This window comes from Strix aluco, chromosome 13 (genome assembly GCF_031877795.1).
Source record: "Strix aluco isolate bStrAlu1 chromosome 13, bStrAlu1.hap1, whole genome shotgun sequence".
In the NCBI taxonomy this organism is placed as follows: Eukaryota; Metazoa; Chordata; class Aves; order Strigiformes; family Strigidae; genus Strix; species Strix aluco.
Genome location: NC_133943.1, coordinates 16,023,910 through 16,038,276, shown reverse-complemented (window position 1 = coordinate 16,038,276; position 14,367 = coordinate 16,023,910). Strand labels below are relative to the sequence as shown.

The 14,367-nt window shown below is 38.4% G+C and overlaps 1 protein-coding gene across 7 annotated transcripts in view; it reads right to left on the bottom strand.

The window, feature by feature from the left end:
• Window positions 1-14,367, bottom strand: part of TENM2 (teneurin transmembrane protein 2) — a 700,085-nt gene that overhangs the window by 629,602 nt on the left and 56,116 nt on the right. For all 7 annotated transcript variants that reach the window (XM_074838105.1, XM_074838106.1, XM_074838107.1 and 4 more), the window contains exon 2: window positions 4,950-5,059. The gene's annotated coding sequence lies outside the window, so the exon portion shown is untranslated. The remainder of the gene's footprint in view (window positions 1-4,949; window positions 5,060-14,367) is intronic.

The window sequence follows — 14,367 nt, the reverse complement described above, 5'->3', positions numbered from 1 at the left end:
TTTTTATACAAAAGCTCATATCCCACTGAAGTATATGAAAAATATATGAATTACACAACTTCATGGCACAGAATGCAGATTACTGTTAGTAAAACCTGTACCTAACTCCAAGAGAATCCTTATAAAAAACTGAATACTATCAGCATCTATTTATCAACACTCAACTTTGTATGCTACATAGTAATCAGTCAAAAATGCAGGATTTCAAACATCTACTTATCTTTGTTAGTACATTCTTGATATTTAGTGATAATTTTGTATTTTATACAGTTTTTCTCATTACAGACTCTCAGTCTGAATACTCATATCTAGAGTCCACCAAAAATATTTTAAGATACAGTAATCTTTTTTTTTTTTTTTTTGTAAATCATCCTAGACTTACTGTTCTGCTTGAATTATTCCCATCTTCCACACATCTGACAGAGGCTGAATTTATCCAAAATAAGATTCAATTTCTCATCTATTCATGCAGGACTTGAGAAATGACAGTGTTTCGTTTATTTCCTCAAATCAAATCTTGGGTCTTAAGAAATGCTGCTAAAATAATTTCTCTCCCAACACGTATTTTTGCAGTTCTAAGGCCAATGTGTGGGCATATGTCCTGATAAATTTAAAGTCACTCCTAAAACTAAATAGGTCAAACCACACTAGTATTCTACTAAACTCCATAACAAAGACAGAAATGTAAAGAAATAGTATCTCTTCTCCCTTGAAATATGTTTTAGTAGAACAAGTGATTGGTGATACGGTATAATTTACAAAAGCATGGGTAACATCTTAATTCCGCTTCTCTAAACATCATTCATATTACAACGATCCATTTTAATTGAATATGTATCCTTGCTCTTTCATCATGCTGAATTATTGCTGATAATTCCAGGAAGTGTCCATTTTACTGTATTAATTTAAAAAAAAAAAATCAAAAACATGCATTGTTTCTTATTAGGGATACAGATTTAAGGGGAGGGGTGAGGAATGGGAGAACAACATTGTAGCAATACTGATTTATTGGTTAGTTCATAATTTAGAACAATTTACTCTAAGTAAGTTTTATGCTTACACAGGATGGTATTCTGCCATTGCTGCCAAAATAGTTATGCAGGAGAAAAATCAATAGCAGAAGTTACATTGCTTTTGTGGTTCCATTTCTGAGTGCAAATATTTTATTTATCAAGTTCTGATTGTGAGTTTGCTGCTTAGGAAATAAAAACCACAACTATTCAAAAACACAAGTATACAAAAAAAAAATCAATGGAAAGGAAATAACTTGCTTTAGGGAAGGATAAGAGCATACTTAAAAATAAAATTGTTTACGAGGCTACATATTTAGAGAATATAGACATTTTCCTCACATCTATTGACTGTATTTCAGCAAAACACTATTTTGTATCTTTAAAACATACAAAGAAGTACATTTATGCAATCTCATGGAAGGGAATCCATTCAATGGAAGTGGAGTTTGGGGTTTTGCGGGAGAATCGGTTTTCGGTGGTTGGTTTTGGTTTGGGTTTTTTGGCAGGGGTGGGTGAGGTGTGCAGACTGTGAGCACAGAACTACACTGGAAAGGGGAAAGGAAAATTAAAGAATTATGAAAAGCAGTAAGTGAAAGCACACTAGAAATGACTGTTAACTCTCACTGAAGGTACCTCTCAGGAGCTGGCCAAAACATATTACAGGATACAAAGGTACATGCGACTGGCAGAAGTAGCCCTGGAATTTGGCAGAAACCACGCAAACAAGTCTTTGATCTATAGGCTCAAACACAGAGCATTAATGTTGGTGATGGATACTGTCACTTAGAAGGTCGATGAACATTTCACATAATTTTGTATACTTTTGTTCCCTTTAAAAATCATTGGAAAGTAACAAATCAAACATGTAAGCCTGATAATAAGAAGAGGGCTACATTTTCTCAATTTTCTCAAGCAGTTTTGATTATTCATACCAATGTGAGTTTACAGAAGGTTTTCAAAGCATACAGAACATATTCTTTTATACAGAGTGGCAGCCCTAAAAGTGCAAAAAATTTTGCATCCTCCAGACCCAGAACTAAGGAGAGCACCGAAGATGGCAGTGATTGAGAGGCGGTTTTCTTCCCTCTCCCACAGAAGAAGGGAATTTACAGCCAAGATGCACAGAGCTAAGGAAGTGCATCCTCCCTTGAGGATAAGACCAGAAGGGTTTTGTTAAACTTTCTTCTTTACAGTAGTTACTTTCTAAAGGCTTTGATCCACCATGACGGGGTGATAGCAGCCTTTGTTGAAAAAAAAAAAAACCCAAATAAAACCCCAAAACAAAAAGCAAACCTAACAAATATGCTGAAACACTGATGTCACAGCAACGGCCTCTGAATAACACAGAAAATGTTGGAGAAGGACGCGATGTAGGGAAATTAGTCTCAATATTTTTGTTTGGGAATTGATGGCGAGTGTTTGTCAGTTGTATAAAGGACAAAAAAATTAAAAGGCAGAAACAGGCAGTGCTCAGAGTCTGGGCAAACAACACAAAAGAGAGGTAACTGAGAACTTACCAGCACTACTTCATCACACCAGCAAATCCACAGGAACACAAATTTAACGAGGGAAATAAAGAACAGTACTGGTTCAACACTGCAAAGTCAACAGCAGACCCTACGATGGGCTGAAGACAAGAGGTGTCACCAACAGCTGGGACAGAGCCCAGGACAAATTCCCAACCCCAAACGCGCAGCCAAGGAAATTTCATTGTGGCATGTAAAGACAGAACATCTCACAAAACCCCAAAGCCCCCAAAACAAAACCTCAAATCAGCTGAAGTAATATAGCGTGTGCAATCTTCTTGTGGTAGCTGTGTTCTTCCCATGTCCTGGGGGTCTGTGAGGGCTCCTCCCTAAGCTGGAGGAACTGGTGGAAATCCTCTTAAGCAACTACTTCACTGCTAATGAAGGAAGAAGGCTCTGCTTCTCACAAACATCACAGCATTCAGCTCTCTTGTCCTAGCATGTGTCTCGACTCAAATCAAACCCATAGCAAACTCCCACAACCATATGATGGGGAGCAGTAGGAAGGAATTCTTTTCCTCGGTATCTGAAAATCCTTCCTGGCATCAGTATTTTCCAGAGCAATGTAGCCACCATTTTGAAAGGTTTAAATGGACACATTTCAACCTCAATTACCGCAGGGAATTATGAATGTGATTTCATATTCAGCTTTGCTCCTGAACTGCTGTCGGACCTTGGGAGATCACTCGGCTCTATTCAGGTTCCCTTATAAAAACAGGCAGCAAAACCAAACAAACCAAGACTACAGCAGGGGATTCTGAGACTGAGCTATCAGGTGTTTTGAAATTTTCACTGAGGACCAACTTCTGCAACCTTTTCCTGACAAACTGCAGTTGAGATACAGAGCAGAAGTGAGAGCTTCTGGACCAATGCCTTTTATCACTTAATGTTTGTTCTCCAGGAATCTAGTATGTTCTTTAACTATTTGAAGATGGGCTATGAAGATCCCTCAAAACAAATATATGAACTTTTACATAGAGTATATAGATACATTTATAACAGTAAAAAAAATTTTCAGGAATCCCCTGTTACATTTTTCTAATTATACAGAATTGTCAGAAAACTATCATGAAACTCAGACCTGTAAAAAAAAAAAAAAAAAAAAATAACTCCACAATCCCACCAGATTTTCTTTCCCAATATAAAGAATTACTTATACTGAAGCATTTCTGTTTTTCTCATTTTAATTTTCTTATACTACATAAACTTTGGAAATTCAAAGATTCAGGCACTTAGAATAATTTACTTTATAAGTAGGGAGCACAGATCTTAATGGTCTAAAACCTTAAGAAACATAGAGTCATGGAGTCAGAAAATAACCTTTCAGTAGAAAATACATAATGACAACCAAATGAACCATTGCAAGCAATGCAGAAGAATGTGTTGCTTTTTCAGTGTGAGTGAAAGAACTCACTCAGAATTTGGTGCTCACCATACCTAAAAACCACAATTTTACCATGTTTTGAAAGACATGTGATACAGTTTAAGATGTTACATTAAACCAACTCCAATTAAAACATTAATTTTACAAAAGGCAAAATCTAGAAGTAGTTTCTTAAGAAATACTGAATTAATACTCAAGCCACTAAATTAAATGGCTTGAGTAAGAATTTTCAGGTGTATCACAAAAAACTGTATTCAGTAAAGTTAAAATCCCCAAGAGAATAAAAAGCTCAAAATTAAAAAAAAAAAAAAGTTTTAAATTTTTAAGGGAATCTATCAACTGAAGGTTACTATTTGCTTTACTCTTGAGCTACTTCTAAGCAAGATAGCCTGCTTCCTCTGCTGGACACACTGGGATAAGTGTGTTACTGTATATAATTACATTAATTCCCAGAGCATATGTAAAACATTAATTGAATTATAGGGTGTCTTGTGAGCATTCTGTCCAGCAGTTAGAGACACCACAAAAGAACAGGTAATTTGAAATGTTTTTCTCTTTGTTTATCTTTTCTTTGCACAGCATATATTATAGCACATGCAGATTTACAACTTTATGATATGCAGCCATTCATATAGACTAAATAGTTTTTGTTGCGTTAAGAACCTCAATAAAAGGCCCACTTGAGTGAAGAAAAATTTCTTTTGATGCCAGGAGCAATAAACAAACATCCTCATTTGATCCTGAATTTGTCAGGATGGGCAACTCCAGCAACTGAAAATCCAGGTAGGTAGGAAAAAGGCATATTTGTTTTAGTGAAGCATTCTGAAGTAATTCAGTTGGGCTGGAAAAGACTGAAGTAGATTCTGTAAAGGAAAGTGCTGAGACAAATTGCTTTCCTCTACAAAAACACTTTCCTGCAGAGATCTTTCTAGGCATTTTTCAAGCATAGATGGAAGCACTTTGGTCTACAGTATAAACACATCTCAGAGCAAAACAACATACAAAACTGAAGTTGTGACTACTCACTGAAAGGGGAAGTCTCAGTGCTCTATTTTGCAGTTGTTACGGGTCGTGTCTTTAGCTCATCAGGTGAGAGAGAATTCTTAATCCGTTGGGCAATGAAAAGCAAGAAGGATCTGTCAGGAAGAAAGAATGAACTGTAAAATACTAGTAATAAGCAAAGACTTCAAAAGTATTTTGGTACTTATCTCTCTGTTTTTAATTACCAAAAGGGCAACAAAATCTACCTACTCTTGGATGTCAAAAATAATCTAGAGGCACCTTTCCATATGCCTATCATTTTTCCCTCCTCCCTGTCCTGAATGTAGACACCCAAGCAATGAGATTGTTTAGTTACTTAATTTTTACACTGCTGAAACTAGTAGATAGGAATGGACCATGTCCTCTCTACTCAATTCCCAAAGAAAAGACATGATAATCTTGGACAGTATTCCTCAAAACTTTTAGAACAAGACATTTTTTCTTCTAGGTATCTTTACTGTGGAAAGTTTAAATTAAAGTACTCTTAGATGTCACCATTTCACAGACCACTTGTTGCTTCCTCTGTCAATTTGTTCTTCTCTTTCTCAGCATGCAATACTTTATACTACGTGTTGATTCCCACATTTCCCTCAGTATTTTCATTATCCTTAAAAAGATTTTTGGAAAAGAGAAATTACCTAACATGCCCACAGCCTCAGCAATTGATTTATTTTTCAGCTGGTCAATGAAATGATCCAGGTAAAGCCACAACTACATGTAAGATAACTTGGAAAAAACATAGGTTTCACCAAGCATTATGAAATTGAACAATAAGAAATAATGGTGAAGAAGTGATTGGTCATGCTGCCAAAGAAATTTGAACAGTTGATACCCACCCACTCAAAAAATACAAAATCACCACAGGCTGGAGGTGGGAACAGACAAGCAGGCCATCAACACTAGAGCCAAATATTTCACAAATACATCTAAAACCCTATAAAGACAAGCTAATGCTTTTCACTGTTACACATGTAACTTTTAAGCAATTTTCTTTTAACACTGAGTATTTAACACTGCCAGCTTTATCTATTGCTTTCACTGAATTTAAATTAATGGTACTTATTTTTGGTTAAAAAAGAAGCTTGATGTACTAGCACTATTTAACTGCTGAGGTCTATCTCCCTGGAAATGAATAGGCATAATTGTATTTCAGGCCAACAGCTTTCCATAAAGCATCAATTATTTAAATAAGACAAAGAATTCGATACACATTGTACATTAGTATCATGTAAAATCTTTAAGGCCAGAATCATGGCATAAGATCTTCTAAGAACATGAATGTGAAGAAAAAACAGTGGTTTTAATTCACAAATGCAAAAGCTGAAATACAGATAACCTCACTAATTAGGGGTTGGAATGCAGTCTTTACTTTCATAATCTCCTTATTTTCACTATTATGCTTACTCTCTTTTGTGCAATCCTATCAGCCTATGCCTCAATGCAAATTGCACTTCTATTACATACCTCCCGCTTCGGTAATTCTGTGCCATTTACAGTATTTGCTTATAATTGCTAATTCTTTCATACCTTCCCTGTTTGTATATCACTATTTCAGGAACTGCTGAATTTGGAACAGAAACATTCATAAGAGCAGCATCAGGTTACACTGAGGTACAAACTCTGATAATCTACCAAGAAAAAGAACAATAAGTAATTTGTGAGAGCTAAAATCTGCCTCAAGTCAGACTCATGCAAAAACTGACAACTGGATATGAAGGATCATCTTTTAATCCTCAAGAAAGACCATCTTACAGAGGCTTTAAAACTGATTATGGGGAGCTGTCAATTAACAGAAAGACACATGTGACCACTCCCAGCTAAAGTTGAGAAGTAGTTTGACTTTGAAAGCCCAACCAGTTGGAGCACCCAGCCCTCCTGCTCAGGGCTCAGCCGCCGCACAGCATGCTGCCCCGCCTGCCCAGGCGGGATCGGAGGGGTCCTGCTGAGCCCAGCCCTCGCCAGGAGGTGCCTGGCAGACCGCTCAGCCCCAGCTGATTAGCACCAGCCCATCCAGACCCAGCTGATTAGCACAAGCCCACCAGCCCTTCCCACGCGGCACCGGCCACGCAGCCACCGCTGAGAGCCCCACCATGCCCACCAGCTCCTGCTGGACTCTCACTCATTGGGCTGCTGGTATCATGTCTTCTCATGTAGCAATTTGTATGGACGAGACAAAAGATGATACAAAAATGACTTTAAAAGAAGACTAAATTAAGTACAAAGTTTTTCAAACTCATAGGAAATTTTAAAGCATTTGATTTTCTTTCTCCTCTGACACTGTAAAAAAAAATGCAGTAGCGCTACAATTACTGTTTTCAGTTTCTCCTTTGGCCTATTTTACATGTGAGAGGTCCAAAGAAAGATGAAGCAGTCTAGCAATAACTGCATAAAAGATCTCCCAAAAGCCATCCTAAATCCATGTAGTAAATTAAGCAACAAAAATAAAAACAAGTTTCATGTTTCATTACAGGGTTTTTCAGTAAGCTACTCGTTACCAAGACTGGCTAAAAATGCAATCCAACAAGCTGAGATGTCTCTCTAAATTCTAACAAACAATTCTTTACCTTGATGTGCCTTTCTGTAAAAAGACAGGTGAGAAATATTTGTATACATCTACCAGCATTTACAAATAAGTGAAACCAAGCAAGACAGAAAGCAAAAATAGACAGGATGGAGTTGTTCCTTTGAAACTACTCTTACAATACCAAATAATATCAGATTCTTCAAAAATAATTTCAGCAGACACTACCCAACCAGCATAAAAATAGCGTACTCCACTTCTCAAAAGAGAAGGCACGTCCCATGTAGCAGCCTGTCACTGACACAATGTATTTCTGGAGTCTGAGAGACTCTGTCTTCCTTCTAGTTTATCAGCATCTAATGATGAGAGGTGATTATTTTCTAAGTAGCAGGAGGAACATGGGAATACCTTCCTAGTACCTGGAAAAGCATCTATTTGCTTCACAGCCACACTGCAAGTTTACAATGAAATTGTGATCAAACAGTCAGTTAATCAGTGAAAAAGATAAATGAGAATGAAGTTCGTATTGAAAATAAAGTAAAAAAGGGTAAGTTCACCAGTTACCTTTTTGTTAATTGTGCAGGGTGTCCGTGCCCAGGCAGTGGCAGGGGGGTGCAGGGCCTCTGTGAGGCGCGGCCGGGGCTGCCCCGGGCTGGGCACAGCTGGTTCCAGCTGGCTCCGGCCAGTTCCAACCGGACCCACAGCGGCCCCACCACAGGGCACCCCACTACAGAGGGGTTTGCACATGTCCAGAATCCTTCTCAATGTTAGTCAAAATGAGGCACATGTAAAGATTTAAAAGATTCCGTGGGTGCCTATTGGTACAAATACCACACTTCTGCCACGGCCGATGTTGCTATTTAAATTTCAGCTAATACCAACAGTGCTAGTAACCACAGTAACTGCACCTAGTAAGAGTACAAAGAGGGTTAATTAAATGTAAAGAAAGGTTGTAAATTACTTTGAGTGCCGCCGGAGCAATTGATATAAAAATCCATAAATTTACTATACACTTCAAGATCCGGTCCTTATAGAGTAATCTGCCAGTACTATTGAGATGGTATCTACAAGCAGTCAGACACTTAAAAACTTTGAGAGAGGATTTGGCACACTTCATGCTGTTGCATGTCTTGCCCTTGTTAATGATTAATTAATGAGTCGTGTTTCTTAGATGAAGGTTATAGATTACACACAGTAATGATAGAAATGGAATATCACAGCTGCAAGCACATAAAACTCAGGGAACTGCAATATCTACATAACACAGACAATTTGTATTTGGTCCTGGTTGGTACAAATCTTATCTTGTAGTCTAGTATTAATATTTTTAAAGTTTTTTTTCAGTCATCATATCATTTAGTGCAAGGTGCTTGCCCATGGAGCATCACTACAACATTTTCCTGCTCATTTTTGGAACTGCTGGCCCCAGGCCAGGCAGCCTCCCTGACTCATCGCTGCAGTGCCCAGTGCCACGCAGCACTAACCACTCAATGCTCACTGCACCCACGAGGCCACTATTCCCAGTGGATTGGCTGGGATCTTGGCATGGAAAGATTGAAGAAGTGTCCAGCAACACCACGTGCCCAATTTTCATAGCACTTATAGCACTTTGTGTGCTATAGGACAGCTCTGGGTGCCTTCAGCTGTGAGCTGAGAATGATAAACATTTTTATAAATTAAGGTATGCAGTAAATAACGAACAAGTAAGGATTTACTGGCTGTGCCACATCTGTTTGATACAGGTATCTATCGCAATACAGAAGGTGACAGGACACAGAGATTCCAGTTCGGGTCTCTACTCAACACTGGAGCTGTGTGACCTCGTCAGTAGCAGACATCATCTTGGTGTGCAGGCTGAAAGAGGCAACGTTGCTACCAGAGGCAAGTCGCTCCGTACCTCAGCAACTGGCTTTCTAGTTTTGCAACACCTCCCCTCCTTTGAGCCAGGACAGGAGCAGATGTGGTTACTCAATGAACCTGACTGGGCACTTTACCAGAATATTCCTGTTTCTTTTGTCTCCTACTGCCACGGTTTTAGTCTCCATCAGTTCTTTAGTCTGGCTCAGTGTATTGCCATGTAAGTATGTAATGACAGCGTATGGGGCTGGGGGAGCACACGGGGCAGGAACGAGCACGCAGGAACGTCCTCATAGACGGTGACAGCTGACGGTGGAACTCTAGTGTAAGACAACACACAACCATTTACGTTATAAGATGACCCCTCTCCTGAACTCTTTGTTTCATTGACTTCAACCCAGCAGCAACAATAAAAACCCCAAACCAGCGATCTTGCAAGCAACACCATACTTGGCTTCGTAAGACTAATTTGTTCTGATCAAAATACTGCATCTGATCAAAACACTGCATAAAGCAAGCATTCTGAGGAAAAGATATCATGAAACTTCACCCAAAGGCCAGGACAAATTCAAGTTAAAGATTTTAGTTTTGGCTATTGAGTCCTTTACTTTTCCTCCCTACACCCCCTTTTTTTTGGGGCAGCTTGAATAATTGCACTCTAATATAGCCCATGTTTCAATAAAGACAGACAGATGCTTGCAGAGTCTCCTTGTAAGTAAAACTGGTACACAGCATTTAAAAAAATGAAGAAATCTAGTTCTTTTATGTCAACTCACTTTGAATGTGCAGTGCAGACTTTAGATTCAACGTATAGTATTATCATCCTCAAGCAACTTAGCTTTATAAAATACCAAGCATTCCAACGACTCAGGGAATATCTAGAATTTATATACATTTGATATTTATATAGATGCCAGTTACTGAAAGTGATACAGATCAAAACTTAATACCCTTGACAAACGAGAGTAAAACTTTCAAGATATGCTCTTCCTCATCCTGACATCAATACATATAATGGAAATTAGGTTTATGAGCTTTAGGCCAAACTAGAAACAAAAAATATGATTTCTTCTTTCTATTAGCCAGTAAAAGATAAGAGAGTGATATATTAGTAAATGGAAATTAACTGAATTTTGGCTAATGAATAATAATAATAATAAAGCTTTTAACAGCCATGAAATTATAAACATAAGTTTTTCAATATATTACAGCTGTAGAACAAAAAAAGAAATTATAAAAAAGAAATTATTGATTTCTCAAGTATGTAAGTTCTGTACCCCTTCATAATCTACAACTTTCCAAATTTCTAGCTTAAACAATTAATCCTTTTTTCTAATGAATATTAGTAATAGTTGAAGACAACAGTTTAAATTTTCAAGGGAAATCCTGACCAAAGCCAAGAAGAACAGGAATGCAGGCCTTGATGGTAACAGAAAGATTCATCACAAAAATCTAATAGCACTGCTTGCAAGAGGCAGAGAATGAAAATCGCAGCTGAATCATAGCAGAATACAAAACACGACCCACCAGAGAAGTAACTTTGTTCACATCTTCAGACACACAGCAACCTTAATCCAAATAAAAAGAAAAGCAGTAAAAATGAAAAATATACCGGCCTTTGTGACATATCTACTGAAATATGTATCCAGAAGATCAGGGAGAAAGAATGCAGAAACTGAAGTGAAGCAATATGGTCATCCAAAACATGAAGGAGACCATGATTCCACAAATAAATTAAAAATGCTACAGTGGAGTAACACTAAAAGTTGGTGCTTTAACAAGCAACAGCTGTAGTACCATCCCTGCAGGAAGAAGCCCCTTCTAGCATACGAATCGGGAGAGCTCACACTAATAAAGCAACATTATGCTCAGTGAAAAAAAAATAAATCATTCACCACCACTGCTGGGTGTTTTATCCATGTCAGTTACAAAACAGTGCTTTAGATGGATTACAAACCCCTGGACAACAAACTTCAAAGATTCTGTTCAGCTCCAGGGTATCAGGAGTTCCTAAAACTGCAAGGGGATGAACCTGAAAGAGACCCAAAAAAACTCTAGAGGAGAAATTACTAAACCAAATATTTTCCTGTGAATTTAAAAAGACAAATCTGAAAGGAAACTTTATTAAATTTTTCAACAACAGGTAGGCATAGTGTGTATTTAACAACTACAAATAATACTTCTTGTTTGCAAATAAAACAAAGGACTGACAAAGTGTGTCAGGTAAACAGAAAACATTTATCAATAATTTGGAGAGTGAAGATCAGGCCAATTGTGAAGAATTTTTTAGTTTCTCAAGAGGAAGAAAAAGGAGTTGGAAGGAGAAAGCAAAGTGTCTGAGCAAGATTCCCAAAAGGCACTCTGGTGTTGTGCAGGAGACCAGCGAGACACATTGTGGGCTGTGCCCACCACAGCCTGTGACTCAGTAAAGCCTCAATCTGTAGAACCAATGAGAAAACCCCTATCTCCTCATACTTAGTTTGGGGTTATTTTTTTTAAGTAGCTCAACTAAGCAAAACATTAATCAGTGTCGCTGTAGAATACAGACTACAGCATAAACCTGAGCAATTACTAAAAGGTGCAAAGTGTTAGTGTATATACATGTACACACGAACACCACAACTAGCAGTCTAACTCACCCAAGTCCAAGGGGTTCCTTGAAATGATATTAAGCAAACAGCCAAGTAGATAAGAACCTGAGTAAATGAATCAGGAGCTTCACTTGGAAGCATAAAAATAAATATAAGACTGTATTTACCATTACTTTACAGTGAGAGTTTTGCAATTACAAAGGACAAAATGAAATGGAGAAAAGAATAAAACAGTAAAAATGATGGAATATCATTAACTGAGAACTACTGCAAAGCTTCAAAGATGTGCATCATGGTAAGCAGATTCAAACAGCAATAGACAGTTACTTAGGTGAAGCTGCAAATGTCAGGGAGGGGGAGAGGGAACAGAAGAGGTGGATAATCCTATTAGGCCAAACACAGCTCATCTAAGGAGGAAAGGAACTAGGGCTACCAGAAAGGGAAAGGGACATCAGCAGGGGAGGGAGAAGACCTGTCTCTGTCAGCCATTTAGTGCTGCCAGGAGCAGCGGCTGGCACACAGGCACGGCTGGTCAACCCCTAAAATGGATCTGCAGGCTTAAATCATAACACACCCTGCAAATAAAGTCCTGGTCTTTCCTTCTTTACATTGCACCAGCCAGTTGTGTAGAGGCACCCAAAGCAGCTTCAAACACTGAGGAAACATTTTTTTTGTGGGATGAAGGAAACTCTGCAACCATTCGCAGCACCATCACCAGGCACCACTAGAAGTACATTTGGTCTGGATATAAGCAAAACTTAACATCCCAATAATGAACTATTCCAACAGTATTTTATGAAAAATCAATAGTAACTGCAATTGAAAATGCTGTCTTTGGATAAGAGTTATTATTTACATGCATACTGAGATAACCAGTATACTGTCTCTTTAAAAGGGATAAATACACTCCAGGAGAGTATGTGTCTCATTCAGAGACATAAGCGTGCATAAATATAAATTTTTTTTTAGAAGGATACACACACGCACACCCCTCTACATACAAAGAGCAGCTAAACTGAGGCACGTGTGTTTGAAAGTCTGGGTAAGAATCTCTCTGTCATTTACCTCATCTCGAACAGGTATGCATTCCTATCAACTGTCGACCACAACAACAAGGATACTGTGATTTACATTAAATGGTCAAAATCCCCGTGTGCTTTGCTCAGATCTAAAGAGAAGGAGCGCTACAGCTGCGATCCCCTTCCCCTCCCCAGGCCGCAGGGCAGCGCCTCCTCCTCCCACCCCGCTGGAAACTGCGATACAGCAAACAGCTGCAGTCACTTAACGTATTCCCCTTCGACAAAATCATACCACTCAGAGGAAAGGACACCACAGAGAAAGCTGCAAGGTATGTTATCCCAACCTTCCTGACTCTTTCCATATAAGAACCAGGGGACATCAAATAGAACTAGCAGTAGTCTGGTTCAAAGCACTTTTTTTTTTTGGTTTTTTTTTTTTTTTTTTGTTCTTCCCTCCTCCTTAAAAAAAGGTGATTCTTTACACAGCAAATGCACATTTTCTGGGGGATGCTGGGGAGGCCACAGGTTTACAAGGATGTAAGCAAAGGCAAGAAGAATCCACAGAAGAGAGCACCACTGAGGTTTCCCAAGCAGCCGAGACCACATTCAGCTCAGGCAGTCCCAGGACCAAAAGGGCTGAAAGCCTGGGAAAGAATAAGTGGCATTTCAGTTATGATTGCCTCTCTTACTGTCCCCAGGTATCCACTTATGGCCATCGATCCAAACCAGTATGGCCTATATTCTATTTTTTGTTCCTTCTAGCATCTTTCTACCTCTAGACAGAGATAGAAAAGAATTATTTGGCTTGATACCTACCAGCTCATCTTGATAATGCCTTTTGCACTGGCAAATGAAGATAAGAAGTTACATTTTCACCTTTCGCCCGACTATTAATCCAATCCCAGAATATTAAGTCAGTGCATCAAACTATGTATTACCTCATTTATTTAGCCCCACAAGATGGTGTGACTTAGAGACATAGAATCAAGCCACAGAATACAAAAAATAGGCTTATGAGATGCTGATGCCCTTCAGCAAACAGCATATTCAAAAAACCTCTGGACAGTTCACAGCTGCTTTTTGTCCTTTCATGATTTTAGTAGATTCTCCTTCTTCAATTACAGACAGCACGTATACACATATATAGATATGGTCACAAACACCATTTTCAAGAACTCTTTCACGTGCAAATGTATTCTCTACTGTATACAGTATTAGTCATCCATTAACAGCAACAGCTGCTGAAGAGCAATGTAGCACCTTGATGCTGATACACTGCTGCTAATGAGCATAAACCACACTTTGCACTGAACTGTATTGTTAGAAAGTGTGGAAAACTAGATGGATTTTTTCAATTCTCTATATTTATCCATATTTTAAAATATCTAAATACGGCATGAAACTGCGTTTATTCC